Source organism: Canis aureus, chromosome 12 (assembly GCF_053574225.1).
Source record: "Canis aureus isolate CA01 chromosome 12, VMU_Caureus_v.1.0, whole genome shotgun sequence".
In the NCBI taxonomy this organism is placed as follows: domain Eukaryota; kingdom Metazoa; phylum Chordata; class Mammalia; order Carnivora; family Canidae; genus Canis; species Canis aureus.
The window spans coordinates 4920179-4942195 of record NC_135622.1 but is presented as its reverse complement, the minus strand read 5'-3'; the positions used below and the strand labels follow the sequence as shown (position 1 = coordinate 4942195).

Here is a 22017-nt window from a genome sequence, read left to right as displayed (position 1 = left end):
GCTCAGGTTGTGATCCTGGAGTCCTGGGATTGAGTCCCACATTGGGCTCCCTGCATGGAGCCTGCTTCTCCCTCTGCCTACGTCTCTGACTCTCTCTCTGTGTCTCTCATGAATAAATAAATAAAATCTTAAAAAAAAAAAAAAGATTTACTTTAGAGAGAGCACACGCACATGCACGAGTGAGGGGAGGGGCAGAGAGAGTTGGAGAGAATTTCAAGCAGTCTCCCTGCTAAGCACAGAACTCAGTGTGGAACTTGATCCTACGACCCTGAGATAATGACCTGAGCCAAAACCAAGAGTCAGACACTCAACCCAACTGAGCCAACCAGGCACCCCTAGTTTGTTTGTTTCCTTTTTTTTTTTTTTTTAAACAAATTGAAGTATAGTTGATTAGTTTCTTTTTTTTTTTTTTAAATTTTTATTTATTTATGATAGTCACACACAGAGAGAGAGAGAGAGAGAGGCAGAGTCACAGGCAGAGGGAGAAGCAGGCTCCATGCACCGGGAGCCCGACATGGGATTCAATCCCGGGTCTCCAGGATTGTGCCCTGGGCCAAAGGCAGGTGCTAAACCGCTGCGCCACCCAGGGATCCCAGTTGATTAGTTTCTGGTGTGCAACATAGTGATTTAACAATCATACATTACAAAATAATCACCATGGGATCCCTGGGTGGCGCAGCGGTTTGGCGCCTGCCTTTGGCCCAGGGCGCGATCCTGGAGACCCGGGATCAAATCCCACGTCGGGCTCCCGGTGCATGGAGCCTGCTTCTCCCTCTGCCTGTGTCTCTGCCTCTCTCTCTCTCTGTGTGACTATCATAAAAAAAAAAAAAAAAAAAAAAAAATCACCATGATAAATGTAGTTACTATCACCACACAAAGTTATTATAGTACTATATTCTTTATGCTGTACTTTAAAAAAAAAAATTTTATTTATTTATTCACAAGAGACACACACACACACACACACAGAGAGAGAGAGAGAGAGAGAGAAGCAGGCTCCATGCAGGGAGCCCGATGTGGGACTTGATCCCGGGTCTCCAGAATCAGGCCCTGGGCTGAAGGCGGTGCTAAACTGCTGAGCCACCCGGGCTGCCGTATGCTGTACTTTTTAACTCTGTGACTTATTTATTTCATAATTGGAAGTTTGCACTTCTTAATCCTCTTCATCTGTTTTGCCCATCTCCTACTCCCCTCCTCTCTGGCAACCTCCAATTTGTTCTTTATGAGTCTGTTTCTGTGTTTCATTTGTTTTTTAGATTCTACATAAAAGTGAAATCATGTGGTATTTCTTTTTCTTGGTCTGATTTTTTTCACTTAATACCTTCTAGGCCTATCCCTGTTGTCACAAATAACAAGGTTCATCTTTTTTTTATGGCTGAGTGATATTCCATTATGTACATAATACCACAATTTCTTTATTCATTCATCCATTGATGGACACTTAGGTTGTTTCCATATCTTAGCCATTGTAAATAATGCTGCAATGAACACAGGGGTACATATATCTTTTGAATTAGTGTTTTTGTTTTCTTCAGTAAGTACTCAGAAGTGACAGTACTGGGTTGTATGGCATTTCTACTTTTAATTTTTTTTAAGTTTTAATTTATTTATTTGAGAGAGTGAGTGACACAGAGAGAGAGAGAGAGAGCAGAAGCAGGGGGAGAGGGAGAAGCAGACTCCCCACTGAGCAGGGAGCCTGATGCGGGGCTTAATCTCAGGACCCTGGGATCAGGACTGGAGCCGAAGGCAGATGCTTAACTGACTGAGGCACCTTTCTACTTTTAAATTTTTGAAGAACTTCTACAGAGTTTTTCATAGTGGTTGCACCATTTTACATTCCCTCCAACAGTGTACAAACGTTCCATTTTCTCCATATCCTCACCGACACTTATTTCATGTCTTTTTGTTAGTTTTAGAATTTATTATTTCCTGTCTTTGATATTAGTCCTTCTAACAGTTGTGAGGTGATATCTTATTGTATTTTTAACTTCCATTTCTCTTATGATTAATGACATTGAGCATCTTTTCATGTGCCCGTTGACCATCTGTATGTCTTCTTTGAAAGAATGCCTATTTAGGTCCTTTGCCCATTTTTAAATTGGATTATGTGGGGTTTTTTTTAGTATTGAGTTGAATGAGTTCTTTATAAATTTTGGTATTAACTCCTTATCAGATAGAGCATTTGCAAGTATCTTCTCCTGTTCAGTAGGTTGCATTCTCATTTTGTTGATGATTTCCTTCATTGTGCAAATGTTTTTTACTTTTCTAGCTGTTCATTTTTGCTTTTGTTTCTCTTGTCTGGGGAAAGATATCCAGAAAAATACTGCTAAGGCCAATGTCCCAAGAACTTACTATGTTTCTTTAGAGTTTGATGGTTTTAGGTCTTACATTTAGGTCTTTAGCCCATTAGAGTTTATTTTGTGTATGGTGTAAGAAAGCAGTCCAGTTTCATTCTGTTGCATGTAGCTGTCTGGTTTTCCCAACATCATTTATTGAAAAGAGTGCCTTTTCCCCATTGTATATTCATGCTTCCTTTGCTATAAATTTATTGACCATATTAATTACGTGCAGGCTTATTTCTGCGTTCCTTATTCTGTTCTTTTGATATCTGTGTCTATTTTTGTATCAGTTACCATACTGTTTTACTATATTTTGTAGTATAGTTTGAAGTCTGGGATTATGATACCTCCAGTTTTGTTCTTATCCAAGATTGCTTTGGCTATTTGGGGTCTTTTGTGGTTCCACACAAATTCTGGTATTTTTTGTTCTAGTTCTGTGAAAAATGCTGTTCTTATCTTTAAAAAAAATTAAAGCAATCTTTATAACCATTATAGGGCTTGAACTCATAAACCTGAGATCAATAGTCTTTTATGCTCCACTGACTGCCCCTAAAATGCTGTTGGTATTTTGTTAAGGATTGCGTGCAACTGCAGATTGCCTTGAGTAGTATGGACGTTTTAACAATATTAATTCTTCCTATTTATGAACATGGAATTCTTTCCATTTGTTTGTGTCGTCTTCAGTTTATTTCATCAGTATCTTATAGTTTTCAGAGTACAGGTCTTTTGCCTCTGAGGTTAAATTTATTCCTAGGTATTTTATTCTTTTTGATGCAATTGTACATGGAATTGTTTCCTTAATTTCTTTCTGCTAGTTTTTTTTTTTTTTAAGATTTTATTTATTTATATATTCATGAGAGACACAGAGAGGCAGAGACATAGGCAGAGGGTGAAGCAGGCTCCCTATGGGGAGCCTGATGGGGGACACAATCCCTGAGCCAAAGGCAGATGCTCAACTGCTGAGCCACCCAGGCACCCCTCTGCTAGTTCATTAGTGTTTAGAAACACAACAAATTTCAGTATATTAACTTTGTATGCTGCAACTTAACTGGATTCATGTATTAGTTATAATGGATTTTTGTTAAGTCTTTAAGGTCTTCTCTATACAGTATCACATCATCTGCAAATAGTCATAATCTCTTTTCTTCCTTATCAGTTTGGATGCCTTTTCTTGTCTGATTGCTGCAGCTAGTACTTCCAGTACTATGTTGAATAAAAGTGGTGAGAGTGAACATCCTTGTCTTATTCCTGAACTTAGAGGAAAAGCTTTCAGCCTTTTACCATTGTGATGTTAGCTGTGGGTTTATCATATGTGAAGTTTATTATGTTGAGGTTTGTTTCCTCTAAACCATTTTGTTGAGAGTTTTTATTATGAATGGATGTTGAATTTTGTCAAATACTTTTTTCTGCATCTATATTGATGATCATGTGATTTTTATCCTTTGTTAATATGGTGTATCATGTTGATTGATTTGTAGATATTGAACCATCCTTGAGTCCTTAGAATAAATCCCACTTGATTGTGAGGAAGTATCCCTTTAATTAATTTTTGAATTCAGTATGTTAATATTTTGTTGAAGATTTTTGCATCTCTGTTCATCAGGGATATTGGCCTGTAGTTTTCTTTTTTGTAGTGTCTTTGGTCTGGTATTAGAATAATGCAGGCCTCACAGAGTGAATTTGGAAACATTCCTTCCTCTTTTATTTTTTGGAATAGTATGAGGAGGGTAGGTATTAACTCTTTTTTATATTTTTGGTAGAATACACCTGTGAAGCCATCTGGTCTTGGACTTTTGTTTCTTGGGAATTTTTTGTATTATACATTCAATTTCTTTACTAGTAATTGGTCTGTTCAGATTTTCTATTTCTTGTTGAGTCCGTATTCAAAGGTGTATATTTCTAGGAATTTAGTTGTTTCTTTTAGGTTGTCTAATTTGTTGGTGTATAATTGTTCATATTAGTCACTTACAGTAGTCTGTGGTATCACTTATAACTTCTCTTTTATTTGAATCCTCTTTCTTTTTTTCTTAATGAGTCTGACTAAAGGCTTACCAATTTTGTTTATCTTTTCAAAGAATTAGCTCTTAGTTTCATTGATCTTTTCTATTGTTTTCAAGTCTCTATGTTATTTATTTCTACTCTAATCTTTATTATTTCCTTCCTTCCTGGGAATTGGTACTTTCTCAAAAATGAACAAAGTGAGCCAGTCACTTTAAGGAAAACAAACAGTATTTGCTGCCAATGATAAAATTTGAGATTTCAGCAAAACCTTTAATTTTTGAAAACTTATATCTACTATAGTGAGCTTGACAGCTTCCCAGTACTTAAGGATTTGCTGATGGGATTGATTATGATTTTAATGAATGAGTTTTTTTAATTTTTTACTTACTTTTTTTTTTTTTTTTTTTTTTTTAGTAATTTATACACCTAGCAAGAGGCTTGAATTCATGACCCTGGGATCAAGAGTTGCAAGCTCCTCTGACTGAACCGGCCTGATGCCCCCTTAATGAACTTTTTAAAAAATTGGATAATGAAATGTGTCAACATTTGAAATATCTGCATGACTGAGTGAACCACTATTTTCCAAATTACTAAAATGCATGCTGTTTTAAAGTAATGCTTGGGTAAAAGATTCATTCAAATTGCAAGATAGACCAATGGGTTTTACCTAACAATACAGAAAGTTCACTGATATGGTTTCATTTTTTAAAAATATTTTATTTATTCATGAGAGACAGAGAGAAAGAGAGGCAGAGACACAGGTAGAGGGAGGAGCAGGCTCCACGCAGGGAGCCTGATGCAGGACTCGATCCCGGGACTCCAGGACCATGCCCTAGGCTGAAGGCAGGCACTAAACCGCTGAGCCACCCAGGGATCCCCACTGACATGGTTTCAAATACAACATTACAATTCACTTTGGAGAAACTACCACTATGTTTTGGTGTATTATCAAAGAAGAATATCCAAAATTATTTGGAAAGGGTATTAAAATTCCTCTTCCTTCTTCCAGTTACTTATCTGTATGAGGACATATTTCCTCCAAAGACTTCAGTCAAAATGTATCAGGGGTGCCTGGATGACTCAGTCAGTTAAGCATCTGCCTTTGGCTCAGGTCATGATCCCAGGATCCTGGGATCGAGCTCCACATCAGGCTCTCTGCTCTCCTCCTTGTGCTTGCACATGCTCTTTCTCTCCATCAAATCAAATCAAATCAAATCAAATCAATTTAAATCAAATTTGATTTAAATCAAATCTTTAAAAAATATCAAAACATTAAATGCATAGATAAGAAAATGATGTTTTTAATTAAATTAGATATTAAGAGATTTGCAAAAAATATAAAAAGATACTTTTCTTGAAAATATGTCATTTATATTAACCTAAAATTGGTTTATTATTATATTAGGTTTATTACTGTTTTTTTTTCTTTTTTTTTTTAATTTTTATTTATTTATGATAGTCACACAGAGAGAGAGAGAGAAAGAGGCAGAGACACAGGCAGAGGGAGAAGCAGGCTCCATGCACCGGGAGCCCGATGTGGGATTCGATCCTGGGTCTCCAGGATCGCGCCCTGGGCCAAAGGCAGGCGCTAAACTGCTGCACCACCCAGGGATCCCTATTACTGTTGTTTTAAAGTGAGTTACTATTTTAGAGGCACCTGGCTGGCTCAGCCAGTACAGCATGCAACTCCTGATCTTGGGGTTGTAAGTTTGAGCACCACGCTGGGTATAGAGATTACTTAAAAATAAACAAATCTTTAAAAAAAATGAATTATTATTTATATTTATATTTATTTTTAAAGTTTTCCATTCTTAGTAAGTTTTTAAAAATATTTTTATTTATTTATTCATGAGAGACATAAAGAGAGAGGCAGAGACACAGGCAGAGGGAGAAGCAGGCTCCATGCAGGGAGCCCGATGCAGGACTCGATCCTGGGTCTCCAGGATCCCACCCTGGGCTGAAGGTGGTGCTAAACTGTTAAGCCACCGGGGCTGCCTGAATTACTATTTTTATATGTTAAATTTCTAGATCTTAATTTTACCTTTTAAAATCTGTCATTTTTATAGTGTTTTATCCTTTAGTCATACTTATATTTCCTTTAAATATATTAAACATACCTATTTATATGCTGTATTACAATTCCAATATCCAAAGTCTCTGTTGCCTTGTGGTTTAGGATTTTTATTTGAGAATTCATAGTCAAAGAAACTTTGGGGAATTTTTGAAGTCTGGATTGAAGGTGCCTTTCTTCAGAGAGGATTTGTGTTTCTTTTCTTTCTTTTTTTCTAAAAAAGGTTTTAGTTATTGATTCATGACAGAGAGAGAGAGAGAGAGAGAGAGAGGCAGACACAGGCAGAGGGAGAAGCAAGCTCCGCACAAAGAGCCCAATGTGGACTTGATCCTGGGACCCCGAGATCATGCCCTGAGCTGAAGGCAGACGCTCAACCGCTGAGCCACCCAGGCATTCCTCTTTTTTCTTTTCTTTTTTTTTTTTTTTTTTAAAGATTTTATTTATTCATGATAGTCACAGAGAGAGAGAGAGAGAGAGGCAGAGACACAGGCAGAGGGAGAAGCAGGCTCCATGCACCGGGAGCCCGACGTGGGATTCGATCCCGGGTCTCCAGGATCGCGCCCTGGGCCAAAGGCAGGCGCCAAACCGCTGCGCCACCCAGGGATCCCCCTTTTTTTTTTTTTTTTTAAAGTAGCTCCATGCTGGATGTGGAGCCCAATGTGGGGCTTGAACTCACAACCTTGAGATCAAGCCTGAGCTGAGATTAAGAGTTGGACACTTACCTGACTGAGCTATCCAGGTCCCTGTGTTTGTTTCTTTCAAATGCCTGGGAATAGTATCCAACTTGTAAATTACTTTAAAATAAAATCTGAGCTTTAAGGATTTCTGTTAATTTGGGTAATGTGAATTTAGGCTATAAACCCCTGGGAGGACTAACTTGTGATTTCTAAGGGGAGATCTTTTCCCCTTTATTCTGAGCTATGACTGAGATCAGGACATTTCTTTTCCATCTCTCTTCTCAGGGTGGGTATTTTCTGTTTTACCTTTTCACTGAGAGTGAAGTCTGCAGAAGTCCTAGCCTCATTCAGGGGCCAATCCAACTGTTCTTTTTGTACAAGCCCTAGGCTTTGTCTGCTGTCCTTGAAAAATGATTAAGATGGAAGCTCTGTCTCTGGGGGTTAGCAGATGTCTGTAGAACAGCCACCAATTTCAGCCTTATGTTTTTGAATTAATGCTTTTACTTTTTATATTTGAGCTAGTGTTTTTAGGTGTTTTGTTATGGAATAGTTCTCAGGGTATCTGGTCTGTTATACTGCTAGAATGGAAGTCTGATTCTTTGTTGCATGTTGGTTCCCCCACACCCTCCTGCCTCCCCCACTACAAATTCCATGAGAGCAGAGGCTAGGTCCGTCTTGCCATAGCTATTTTCTTTTTAAAGATTTTATTTATTTACTCATGAGAGAGAGAGAGAGAGACAGAGAGAGAGAGAGAGAGAGAGAGGCAGAGACAGGGAGAAGCAGGCTCCATGCAGGGAGCCCGATGCGGGACTCGATCCCAGGTCTCCAGAATCATTTCCCGGGCCAAAGGTGGCGCTAAACCACTGGGTCACTGGGGCTGCCCCTTCATTGCTATTTTCTGTATGAAAGTGGAAAGAAAGTTAGGAGTTCCCTGAAAGGCAAGAGAGGAAAAAAATTCAGGTAAGGACGGAAAATAGGCCATTGTACTTAGCAATTAGGTCATTTTGAGAATAGATTTTGTAAATTTTTTAAAAAAGATTTTGTTTATTTGACAGAGAAAGTGAGAGGTGCATTCACAAGCAGGGGGAGTGGCAGGCAGAGGCAGAGGGAGAAGCAGGCTCCCACTGAACAAGGATCCCTACGTGGGGCTTGATCCCAGGACTCTAGGATCATGACCTGAGCCAAAAGCAGACACCTAACTGACTGAGCCATCCAGGTGTCCCAGATTTTGTAAATTAATGAGGGCAAAAGCTGAATTTCACTGAGTTAAAGAGTAAATAGTAGTTAAATATTTATTTTTCAAGAAATTTTGGAGTGATGAGAAAGCAGAGGGTGGTTGGGTTGAAGAAAGAATTTTTTTTAGAATGAGAGATTCAAACATTTGTAGGTTAGGGAGAATGATCTGGTATGAGAGAAATTATAAAGGAGAGAAGGGGGGCACCTGGGTAGCTTAGTCAGTTAAGCATCTGACTAGTGATTTTGGCTCAGATCATGATCTCAGTGCTGTGAAATTGAGCCTATGCTGAGCCCTGATGGGGCTCTGCACTCATTGGGGAGTCTGCTTGGGATTTCCTCCCTTTTCCTCGTCCCTCCCTGTCTCAAGTAAATTTATTTGAGAGCGCACACATGCATGAGCACAAGCATGAGGAAAGAAGAGGGAGAAGCAAATTTCCCACTAAGCAGGAACCTGATGCATAGGATCATGACCTGAGCTGGGGGCAGATGCTTAACTGACTGAGCCACCCAGGAGCCCCTAAATAAATAAATCTTTAAAAAGAGAGAGAAGAGAGAAGGGACAATTGATAGGCACAGTATTCCAGAAGATACAGATAGGAGGGCAAAATTAATGCCTCTATAAGGAGTTTCTCTACTTAACTAGGCAAGAAGATATAGATGAGGTGCCCCATTCCTTTTGAGGTGTAATACAAGGTAGTCTATAAAAGCCAGAGGCTAGGACTAGAGTGGGGTACTTGAGAACAGCTGTGGAAGATTCACAAGGAACCTAGCTTCCCATGCAGACTGCCAAGTTAAGGCTGGAAATCGCACATGAATACTAATTCTGACTCTCATAAATGCTATCCCAAAAAGTAGCAGGCAAACCACAAGTACAGAAAACCCACTTCTATCCCCAATACCTAGAACAACTCTTGGCACATCAATAGGCAGTTAATAAATTTATTGAATAAACAAACACAAAGATTAGATTAATTAGAACTGGGGTGTGGTGAGGTAGTTGGGACCAAAGAACAAAAGACAAAAGTAATTGAGGGTGTGTTAAAAGTGTTTTGAAATATATCATTGTCCATGGAGCCTAAGATGGACAGGGTAAGAAGTGAAAGCCACAAAGGATCTGACAGACCAGAACTGTAGTTAGTATAAACTAAGTGCTACAAAATTGAAGAATGAATGAAATTTTCTAAGATATTTTTAAAGGTTATATTTATTTGAGAGAGAGAGTGAGAGCACAGAGTAGAGAAGCAGAGGGAGAAGGAGAGGGAGAAGCAGACTCCCCACTGAGCAGGGAGCCTGACACAGGGCTTAATCCCAGGACCCTGGGATCATGACTCACACCAAAGGCATATGCTTAACTGACCACCCAGGAGCCCCCATTTTCTAAGTTTTTAGAAAATCTATAGGTTCTGAAATGGAATTAGTAGATCCTTAGAGAAGCCTGACCCAGATGACTGAAGTCTAGGAAAGGGGTTGTAAACCAAGTTTACTTGTTACTTTTGGCCTGGGACATAGAACTCAGACTAACATCTCTTATGTAAAGTCTGACAATGGGACCTGCAGGTGCAAGTTCCAACTGAACCAGGCTCCTGATTGTTATAGGGTGAGAAGGCAATGTGAGCACCATCTAGAATCCCATTAACTAATAATAGATTAATACCAAATTAGAGGTCTCTAGTACATTCCACTGGGCTCCCCCCCGCCCCACCGGGCTCTTGGCCTGGGGGCTATCCTTTTCAATATTTGTACAAATGGTTTAGTTAATATTGATGACAATTGCACCTGGCTCAGTTGGTAGAACATCAACTCCTGATACGATGTTCAACCCATCGAACTCATGGGGCTGAGTTTGAGCCCCATGTTGGGTGTGGAGATTACTTTAAAAATTAATTAATTTTAGAAATTTTAGAAAAAAGAACATTGATGACATCATATTTGTAGATAGCAAGAATATGGGAGGGATAATGAATACAATGTTGGAGAACAGAATCAGAATGCAAAGGGATCTTGGCAGGCTAGACCAAATCTAACAAAATTTAGTTTAAATAGGTTAAATGTAAAGTGTAGCACAAAGCTTGTGTGTGTGTGTGTGTGCACACATGCATGAATATGACATAGAAGATAGATATGGCATAATATGGGGACGCCTGGGTGGCTCAGTGGTTGAGCATCTGCCTTTGGCTCAGGTTGTGATCCTGGGGTCCTGGGATCGAGTTCTGCATCAGGCTCCTCATGGGGAGCCTGCTTCTCCCTCTGCCTGTATCTCTGCCTCTCTCTGTGTCTCTCATGAATAAATAAAATCTTGAAAAAAAAGATATGGCATAATATGTTTTGAAAATTACCTAGGAAACTGAATAGAAATATGGGCAAAGTAGAAGGCGCCTGGGTGGCCACATCAATTAAGCTTCTGACTCTTGGTTTCGGCTCAGATGGTTATCTCAGGGTCATGGGATTGAGCCCCATGTTGGGTTTATGCTCAGTGCAGTCTACTTAAGACTCTCTCCCTCTCCCTTTGCCCACTCCCCCACCATGTGCTCACACTCTCTATTAAAATCTTAAAAAAAAAAAAGAAAAAAAGAAAAGAAATATGGGCAAAGTAGGCAATTCAAGTAGAGGACGTACAAATGGCATATACATACATAGACACTTATACCTATATATACATATATATGTGTGTATGTGTGTGCTATTATATGAGATAGCTTTTATTCACCTTTCTTTTTGGCAAAAATTTAAGACTGCTAATACCAAGTGTTAGCAAAAGTATGGGAAAGTGTCCAAAGTATCCTCACAAGGTTAGTTGGTGGGAATATAAATCATTTTAGGGCTATTTTTAAGTATATATTAAAAATTTAAAAGTACATATTCTGTAACCTAGCAATTGAATCTTTTAATATTCCCCCAGAGAGACTCAGTTGGTTAAGCATCTGATTCTTGATCTCAGCTCAGGTCTCAATTGCATGGTTGTAAGGCCTGTGTTGGGCTCCATGCTGGGTGTGGAGCCTCTTTAAAAAAAAAAAAATCAAGATACTTCTCTATAGCACTAAGAGTCATAAAGAATTCTCAATGAAACAATGAAACATTGTAATAACCAAAAAAAAAAAAAAAAAGGAAACAATCTTGTGTCCAAGAACAGAATGTCTAAACTGATACATCCATACAATAGGATACTATATAGCAGTTATAAAAGGGAGATAGCTTTATAACCTACTGATGTGAAAAGTTCTCTGTAACATATTAAAACATAACCAGAAGAGAACTATGTATCTCTGGAGGGAAAGGACCAGGATTTGGGATACTGATCAAAGAAAACTTTGAATTTGTATGTAGTGTTGTTTTTGTTTTTGTTTTTTTAATATTTTATTTATTTATTCTTTTTTTTAAATTTTGATTTATTTATGATAGTCACACAGGGAGAGAGAGAGAGAGGCAGAGACACAGGCAGAGGGAGAAGCAGGCTCCATGCACCGGGAGCCCGACGTGGGATTCGATCCCAGGTCTCCAGGATCGCGCCCTGGGCCAAAGGCAGGCGCCAAACCGCTGCACCACCCAGGAATCCCTATTTATTTATTCATGAGAGACAGAGAGAGAGAGAGAGAGAGAGAGAGAGAGGCAGAGACACAGGCAGAGGGAGAAGCAGGCTCCATGCAGGGAGTCTGATGTGGGATTCGATCCCGGGGCTCCAGGATCATGCCCTGGGCTGAAGGCAGGCACTAAACCACTAAGCCACCCAGGGATCCCCGTCTGTAGTGTTTTTGAATGAAGATTTTGATCCCTATTATTTACATGTTTTATAAAGTAAATGCATTCATGTTATTCATGAAGTCAAAACAAATTAAAATAACCCTACCTCACCCCATAATTATACCTGTAGGTTTTATGTAGTATCAGTTTTAATGAGTCAACGGTGTGGGGCGCCTGGTTGGCTCAGTTGGTTAGGTATCTGCCTTTGGCTCAGGTGGTGGTCTTGGGGTCCTGAAATCAAGCTCAGTATTGGTCTCCCTACTCAGAGGGGTCTGCTTGTCCCTCTGCCCCTCCCCCTGCTTGTGCTTTCTCTTTCTCTCTCTCAAATAAATAAATATAATCTTTTAAAAAAATGATTCAACAGTGTGATAGGGCAGGCAGTGAATCTAAGGATGCCTAAAGGCTCTTTTACAGTCCAAGTCCACAACCAAGCAAGTGATGGTTTAGTTCTCCTTGCCTCAGTCAGGCCACATCTGGACCAAACTTAGACAGGCACATTGACATATTTGAGCTATTCCAGAAAGCAGCAAGGGTCATGCCAGACATCAAGGAGAAATAACTGAGGGGAGAATGTTTAGACTAGTGAAATGAAATGTAGAGAGATGCAGAATATTTCATACTTGAATAAACTTAAAGGTATTTATTTATTTATTTATTTATTTATTTATTTGAGAGGGAAGGAAAGAGCACCTGCATGCACATGCACACGAGTTGGGGGAGGAGCAGAGTGAGATAATCTTTCAGCAGAGTCCCTGCTGAGCATGGAACCCACAGGGGCTTGATCTCCCGACCCATGAGATTATGACATGAGTTGAAACCAAGAGTCAGACGCTCAACCAACTGAGCCACCCAGGCACCTCTGTATTTGAATAGTTTTATGAGGGCAAAGATAGTAGTAATGAGGGTGAAGATAGTAGTAAATTTTAAGACACTGGAGTGTCTTTCAAGAAAAGACCGAATGATCAGTTGTCAGGGATGCTGTGGAAGAAATTAATTCAGGAGGAATTTGTTGGAACTAGATGATAGTCAAGATTTCAACTATCAGGGCAGCCTGAGTGGCTCAGCAGTTTAGTGCAGCCTTCAGCCCGGGGCCTGATCCTGGAGACCCGGAATCGAGTCCCATGTAGGGCTCCCTGCATGGAGCCTGGTCCTCCCTTTGCCCATGTCTCTGTGTGTCTCTCATGAATAAATAAATAAAATCTTAGGAAAAAGAAAAAAAATTCAACTATAAGAGTCTATTTTAAATTCCCTTGGCCTTAGCCAGATTTGCCAAACCCCAAATCCCTAAAACTGTTTTCTTTTTAGTTGTCTTATTATAGATGTTAACTTTTCTTTCTTTTTTAAAAGATTCTATTTATTTATTCATGAGAGACACACACAGAGAGAGGCAGAGATACAGGTGAGGGAGAAGCAGGCTCCACGCAGGGAGCCCCATGTGGGACTTGATCCCAGGTCTCCAGGATCAGGCCCTGGGTTGAAGGTGGTGCCAAACCGCTGAGCCATCCGGGCTGCCCTTGTTTTGTCTTTTTAAGTAGGCTGCAATCCCAGCATGGAGACCAATATGGAGCTTGAACTCACAACTCTGAGATCAAGACCTGAGCTCAGATCAATAGTTAGGCGCTTAACTGACTGAGCCACCCAGGTGCCCCTTTAAGATTTTTTTTTTTTTTAAGATTTTATTTACTTATTCATGAGACACACACACAGAGAGAGAGAGAGAGAGAGAATGAGAGAGAGGCAGAGGGAGAAGCAGGCTCCATGCAGGGAGCCCAATGCGGGACTCAATCCCCAGGACTCCAGGATCATGCCCTGGGCCAAACCCAGGCACTAAACTGCTGAGCGACCCAGGGAACTGCCCCCCCCCGCTCCCTTTAAGATTCTATTTTTAAGTAATCTCTACACCAAATGTGATGCTTGAACTCACACGCTCTACTAACTGAGCTAATCAGGCATCCCAGGGGATGTTAACTTTTCAGAGGTACTTTGGCACACTACAAACTGGCAATAATTGTCTCAATTCCATGAGTGCCAATTAAATGTCTCAAAAAATACAAAGATGATTATAATTGTAATGCTTAACAAGTACTAACTGAAGGAATGTGATGAAAATTAAAAGTTTAATTTTGTCTCCCCCTGTCTCTGCAAAATTTATTTCAATGGGAGTAGTTTTCCTCTGACATGGATAAAGATTCCAGCATCCTTCCTACCCTTTCATCACCTTTAGGTAACAGCCTTGCAATCACTTTAAGCAAAAGACACTCTTGATTCAGAAATATATTAAGGAACATATCAGTCTTCATTATATATGAGACTATCTCCGCCCCACCGCTAGGGTCAAGGTGGCCTGCCTTTATGGAAGAGGGGTGGTTGGCTTCTCTCCTTTTGCTACATATCCTTCTTTACTTCCTGGATGCTGACACTGACACCTCCAGGAGTGGAGCAAAAGAGAGATGGTGAAATGTTTTCTATACCTGGCTGATGTTGAAGGCTGATGGTCTCATGCGCATTTGTATGGATCCATCAGAGGCTTCCCTGCTGGGCCTTTCCAATGGCAATGTCAGCTTTCCTGAAAGATGATGCACTGCATATCTATGGCCACCACATCCTCTCTCATCATTTTGTTTTCCAGAGGGTCTATTCTATGCAGAAACCTTTGTGAAGAATCCCATTATGCTTCCACAAAGTTCTCGAGTAGATTTAAACTGGCTCCATACCTGGTCCCCAAGATTAATGTGTATTTGATCTTTTGTCAGAAGGGAGTGCAGTTACTTCCAAGATGTAGCTATTTACTTGGTTATCTCAGGCATTGTTTTTAGCCAATCTTTGCTTTGAAATTCCTCTACCATGAGTCATACACAGTCCAATGACCATCCTCTACCCAGAGACAAATATCAAATGCTTCAGTGGTCCCTCAAGGCCTCTCTTTCTAAGCTTGAGAAGATAGAAGTGGTCCTGACTGCTTCTCCTTGGGATCTGGTGCAGCTCACAACAGGACAGTAGCTATCTTCAAATAAATCTCTTTTGAAAACCCTGTGTATCCACTTTTTATAGGAATAGAATTTTATATCTATTATATCTTGGTACCTCAGCTGAAGCATCCAACTTAAAATCTTTATTTATTTATTATTTATTTTTATTTTTATTATTTTTTAAACATTTTATTTATTTATTCATGAGAGACACAGAGAGAGAGAGGCAGAGACACAGGCAGAGGGAGAAGCAGGCTCCATGCAGGGAGCCTGATGTGCGACTTGATCCCGGGTCTCTGGGATCACGCCCTGGGCTGAAGGCAGCTGCTAAATGGCTGAGCCACCCGGGCTGCCCTAAAAAGCTGCCCTGTCAAGTCTTAAAAAAAAAAAAAAGACTTGAGAGACTGAGAGAGCAAGAGTGCAAGGGAGCATGAGTGGGGGGAGGGGCAAAAGGCAAGAACTTCAAGTACATCCCCCCACTGAGCATCCCAACATGGGGCTTGATCTCACAACCCAAGAGGATCATGACCTGAGCTGAAAGCAAGAGTTGGTTGTTTAACTGACTTAGCCACTCAGGCATCCCCCAATTTAAAATCCTACTAAGAGGCACTTGGCTGGCTCAGGTGGTAGAGCATGTGACACTTTCTAAAAAATTATTTATTTATTTATTTATTTATTTATTTATTTATTTATTTATTTCCTTCCTTATTTACTTACGCAGGGGAGAGGCAGTGGGAGAGGGAGAGAGAGACTCCCCAGCAGACTCCATGCTGAGTGAGGAGCATGATGCAGGGCTCGATCCCACAACCCTGAGATCATGATCTGAGCCAAAATTAAGAGTCGGATGCTTAACTGACTGAGGCACCCAGGTGCCCTGAGCATGTGACTCTTGATCTCAGGGTCATGAGTTCAAGCTCCACATTGGGCATGGAGCTTACTTAAAAAAAGAAAGAAAAAAGATAAGCACTTTAACTGTGTAAAAAAATATAGGGACCCCTGGCTAGCTCAGCTGGTGGAGTATGCAACACTTGATCTTACAGTTGTGATTTTGAGCCCCATATTGGATGTGGAGATTACTTAAAAATAAATTCTTATTTTTATTTTTTAAAGATTTTATTTGTTAGAGAGAGAGAGAATAAACAGAGGGAGAAGCAGTCTTCCTGGAAGAGCAGGGAGCCTGATGCAGGACTCAATCCCAGGTTGACCTGAGCCAAAGGCAGACACTAAACAGAGTAAAGCCACCCAGGTGTCCCAAAAATAAAATCTTAAAAAAAAATGTTATTAAATATAAAACATATTCTGCCTTATCAATCCTGCTTTACAGTCTTACCTGTTTCCTCCCTGCAGTCTGTGATTCAGTCATACTTCACAGGCCAGCTCACATAATAGTCAGCAAGTTGTTCTGAGATGGTGTGGGCACGCTCCCATTTAGCAATTAAAAAAAAAAAAAAAAAAAAAAAAAAGAGGCTGACCCATGGCCTAGGGCTATAAAACAATTCCACTGCCCATGAGATGGAAAGTTCAGGACTCCCTCTGGCTCTAAGCCTAGTTCTCCCTGAGCGTTGAACACAGGGCATTGTGGTTTGATAGAGCAGCTATGGACTTTGGAGTCTGTCAATTACCAAGTACCTTGGATAAATTACCTTTTCTGAGCTTCTTAAAAGTTTTGTAAAATATAAAATAGTTTTTTAATTCAAAATTTGATTTTTAAATAAAAAATTTGATAATTAAAAATTTTAAATAAAATTTTAAAATATTCTCCTTAGAAAAAACAAAACATGACAGATGATACTAAATTTCCTTTGATAACTACCCTACCTTCAATCCCACTCTTTAACCCCCCTCCCCAACCATCTCCCCAAGGTAACAATTCTCAGTTTAGTATTCATCTTTCTAGGCCTTTTTGAAACAAATCTTTTTGTTTATGTGTTTTGTTTTTGTTTTTGTTTTCTTAAAAGAGAGGAGGGTGAGAGTTCTGGAGGGAGAGAGGGGGAGGGAGAATCTTAAGCAGGCTCTACACCCAGTGTGAGCCCGACTGGGGCAGGGCTCGATCTCACAACCCTGAGATCATGACCTGAGCCATAAATCAAGAGTTGATTCTTAATTGAGTCACCCAGGTGCCCCTCAATCCAATTGATTTTACCTGTAAAAACAGGATAGTAATATCTATTCTGTGAGACAGAACAGTGGCAAAAATGCAAGTGCATAATGTTTTCTTCTATCTGTTTCCTCACTGTGTTGGAAGATGCTGAGACCTCCTGCAGGAACATAACTCTGCACTAAATTCAAGCTGAGGAAGAGAAATCTTACTTATTTACTGGGATGAAACTACCTGCCCCTCTACCTGGTATTAGAAAATATCAATTTTTGTTTTTTTCCCTACAAAATTCGACAGCATGCACAGAATCTACAGTAGGAACATGCCTTAGCTTGTTATACTGACAGAGCCAGCCTCCTCTTGGACCTGGGTCTACTGCAGGAGGGTAGCCCGAGCCAAAGCTCCAGAGAGCATTTTGCTTCCTTTTTGTTCTTCCATCTTAGCCAGGCAAAGATAAGTTAATGTCTCATATCTTCTCTTCTCGGTGGCTTTCATTTCAAATTGCAGAAAGGAAGAGATCATATGCCCAGATTTTTCCTCCAAAACAGCTTTTTTTTTTTTTTTAAGATTTTATTTATTTATTCATGAGAGACCCAGAGAGTGAGAGGCAGAGACACAGGCAGAGGGAGAAGCCGGCTCCATGCAGGGAGCCTGATGTGGGACTCGTTCCTGGGACCACAGGATCAAGATCTGAGGGGAAGGCAGATGCTCAACTGCTGAGCCACTCGGGTGTCCCCCAAAATAGCTTTTGAACTGAATACAACAAAAACAAAAAACAAAGGAACCCTCCTCTTCCCACAATTCTGCTCTTCTACCACTCCACAGGACAAGGGGTATTCCCACAGTAGCTTTTTCCTACTATCAGGGAGGAAGCACAAGCTAAGATTTCCAAAGGTACTAGTGGCAGATTCCCAGGTACCCCAGAGTAGGATTTTATTTTAGCATAAGAACAAATTACATTTATTGACCATCTACTTTGCCAGTCACGATACAAGTTTCTTTTATCTAATTAATTCTAACAAAGCCATATACGTTTTGTATTGTAATTACCTTCTTATTACAGATGAAGGGACTGATGCTCAGAAAGGTTAATTACTGTTTTTCTTTGGGGGGGGGTGGGAGAAGAGGCAGAGGGAGAGAATCTTAAGCAGGCCCCATGCTCAGCGCAGAGCCTGATATGAGGCTTGATCATGACTCTGACATCACGCATGACCTGAGCTGAAATCAAGAGTCGGACATTTAACTGAGCCACCCAGGCACCCCCTAATACTTCTGTTCTTAAGTTGACTTCCTGATGTAAAGGAAATATTTAAGAACAACACTTTTCAACAGGAAGTGGTATCTGGAAGCAGGAATGAGAAGCATGGAGATTTGTGAAGAACAGAAGAGGTAGAATAGCAAATTAAGAAAAATGCATGTCCCGTCAAGAACTGCCATTTACCCCTACTGCTCGGCCTTGGGCCATGCTCTAGGGATGTGTGTAAACAAATCTCTATAGCAACCATCTGGTTTTTGTCTGTCTACGACAACACAGGCTTGCAGTGTCTAAATATGGGCACTGTAAGGATGAGTGTGGCTGGGGAGGCAAAGCTGGCCGCTGAGTCAAGAGAAAATTGTGCAGAAAAGGCAGATTCCTTTGGTATGCCCTCATCTACCTCTCCCAGCCCAATCCCAAGGTAGGAAAGGGCTTAAGGCCCTGATCTCTTCTTGATTCACAGCAGTCACAATTAAGAGCTAATCCCTGCATCTTATTTTAACCAAGTATGTAAATTCCTATGCAGTCAGGGGGATCCCCTTGGTGCAAGAAGGGGAGGGCAGAAACTTCTGCTTCCCATTTCACCCCAGGTGCCACTTTCGGGGCTGGTGAGGGTAGAAGTTGGAGGGTCCCATCTGTTGAAGGCATGGTAGCCCCAGAGGGAAAGGTGAGGAAGAGAAGCCAGGGACAGGGGTATAGGAGTAGGGATACTGCACTGCTAAGAGGATTAAATGGGACCACTACTGAGTTATATGAGTCCCTTCCTTAAGTCAGCACAGGGGTTCTCTCTCTCTCTTTTTTTTTTTTTTTTTTTAAATTTTATTTATTTATTCATGAGAGACAGAGAGGCAGGGACACAGGCAGAGGGAGAAGCAGGCTCCACGCGGGGACCTCGATGCGGGACTCAATCCTGGGTCTCCAGGATCATACCCTGGGCCAAAGGCGGCACTAAACGGCTGAGCCACCGGGGCTGCCCCCCCTTTTTAAAGATTTTATAGGGGTTCTCAACCAGAGGACCCTAGGGGACATGTGGCAATGTCTGGGGACTTTTTTGTTGCTCTGACTGAGCATCTAGTGGTTAGAGGACAGAGCTACTGTTAATATCCTAAAATACACAGGACAACCTCCACAACAAAGATATATCTGGTCCAAAATGTTCATAGTCCCAAGGTAGAGAAACCCTGAGTTAGAAGATGCTGGTTCTACATGAGCCCTCTCCTTGGTCCACTGCAGGACACCATCATATATTACTTGAAGGGGATACCATAGACGCCAGCTTGTTTGTTTGGGCCCTGAGTTCCTCTCAGACTTCCAACCTAAGTATTTAGTTTGTTTACTTCTAATAAAAGTAAATGAAAGCCAGAGTCCCAAATTTGCTGTGAAATCAGCTTCTAGGTAAGAGGGCCTCACGTGTAGCAAAAGCCACCTGATAGAGGCTGTGCAACTGGGCAAAAGGCACAATCTTTTGGCCTCAGTTTTAACATTTGTGAAATGAGTACCCTGAACACAATGACCTCTAATGTCTCTTTAGTTCTAAAACTTTGTATTTTTGAATATTTCTCATACATAGTTGTACCAGTTTTGGTCACTGGAAAAGGAAATGACTCAAATGCAAGGAGGGAAGTCTGAGGCTGACTCAGACTTTCCTAATAATAAAAGGCATTTCAGACAAGGACCTTAATGTTGAGCCAGGACTCCTGATCACTGAATGATGCCAGGACTTCCCTGTGTATATCTGAGTAGATGGTCTTCTCATGGGGTGATTTCAGTAAGTTGCCTCTGCCAACTGCCCATGCCCCACCTCTGCCCCCTGCCAACAGGTCTGCTAACATAAGAGTTTTCTTTCTAGTTGGAAATATAAGTATTCTAGCATAAATAACAGTTTGATGTTACTAATTGGATTTGAGGCTGTAAGGTCGGTAGCTGGCACTAGATCAAGAATAGTGGTCGTTCATGGGTATGTAGTCCTAAGCAGTTAATATGACTACTTTGAGAAAAGTTCATATACTGTGTAAATTCTATTCAGTTTGAGCTTTCTCAACTAAATATTATAATAAAGATTTAATAACTAAGAGCTTGTATTTTCTATTAATCTCGAGTAATAAGTCAAAACAAGGCTCAAAAAAGGTCCATGTAAATACACTAAGTGCCTCTGTCACCAAATTTCCATATATATCAAAACATTTTTCTTACCTGAAGGGGCCACTTTACACACTGTGGTTATCAGTATTGAGTGCTCTCTTCCTGTCATTAGGAGATGTTTTGAAGATGTCTTGAAGAAAAGCTATCCTTGGTTGATAAGAGTATTTGGCTCTTACTTGGTCTTAGTCATGCAGCTCATGTAAAAGTTTTCCAAGAGAGGCCCAGCTTTGTCTGGGGAGTAACCTTCCAAAGTTGTTTTCTTGTTAGAGGTTTCATCTCTCTGCTTATCCACTATTGCTGCTGTTCAGAGACTGTTGAAACAGTCAACAGTCAACTCTTTGTAATTTTTTTCTGAATTTTCACAATGAACAATTCATTCCTTTAGCAAGTATTTAAGGAACACATACTTTGTGTGCCATTCTTGGTGGCAGGGAATATACCAGTAAGTTCTGGTAGTTCAATAAATATTTGCAAAATGAGTCAAGGACACTTTGCCAGTTGTTTGTGTTAGTCTAGCCTAATTTTCCTCTTTGTAATCAGTTTCAAACTACTGCTGTCTTCTCTTTTTGCCTTCGGATGCCTTCTTAAAGGTGGAATGCTTAACCTACCACTCAGGCAGGCTTAAGGAGACTGGGCTCCATAACCCTCTGGCGCCTTCGGTCAGTACAAATACCAAACAACTTTTAAACCAAAGTTGGGAACTTTAAGGTTAATTCATTGCACAAGTGGTTCCCATTTCTCTATAATCTTTGGATTCTGCCTCAAATGCAGAACTCTCCCACTCACTTATACCTTCCTTCCTGGTCTGCTCATTTCCCTGATGCCTCACACAAAAACTTTATTTTATTTTATTTTATTTTATTTATTTATTTTTTTTTTACACAAAAACTTTTTAGAGAATTTCCCTCAACCCATTCATTCAAATTACACCTAAGTTTCCCCTAAGACACTGCTTTGTTTACAAGAGGGTTTTTTTTTCCCCTCTCCAATACCAGAAAGTGGGGAAACAGATACTTCTAGATCCCTAAAGTCATTTTCAGGGCATTATTCAGTCATTATTCTTCTAAGATATTTATATAATGAAGCAAAAAAATTAACTTTCTTCCAAGATATTTATATGCCATTCCTCCTGTTTTTGGAGTTTATTCCATCAGGCTACACTTTCCTTTATGTTCTTTGCTAGTCCTGGTCACTTCAATAACAGTTATGGTAGAGGCTTCATTTTCTCCCCAATCCTGCATAATTCTGGATTCATTCCAACAACTTGATTTCCTGATCCAAAATCCCACATCTGTAATTTGTTATTGTTGTTTTCTAAGCTAAATGCTTTAATCTTCATATATATATATATATATATATATATATATATATATATATATATATATAATACAGTTGGGTTTAACAAGAGATAACAACAAAACCACAGATACATGAGCCACCTACCTTTGCAGCTGAATGTGGGAACTCCTTGTTCTTTAATACTCTAATGAC

At 40.2% G+C, this 22017-nt stretch overlaps 1 long non-coding RNA gene across 1 annotated transcript; it reads right to left on the bottom strand.

Moving 5' to 3' along the window:
* Nucleotides 1-5756: 5756 nt before the first annotated feature.
* On the bottom strand, nucleotides 5757-21360 carry LOC144280394 (uncharacterized). Its single transcript, XR_013348799.1, has 2 exons — nucleotides 16362-21360; nucleotides 5757-8019 (listed from the first exon to the last, which is right to left on the bottom strand). It is a non-coding gene; the product is annotated as an uncharacterized LOC144280394 (long non-coding RNA).
* Between the last annotated feature and the right edge of the window lie 657 nt (nucleotides 21361-22017).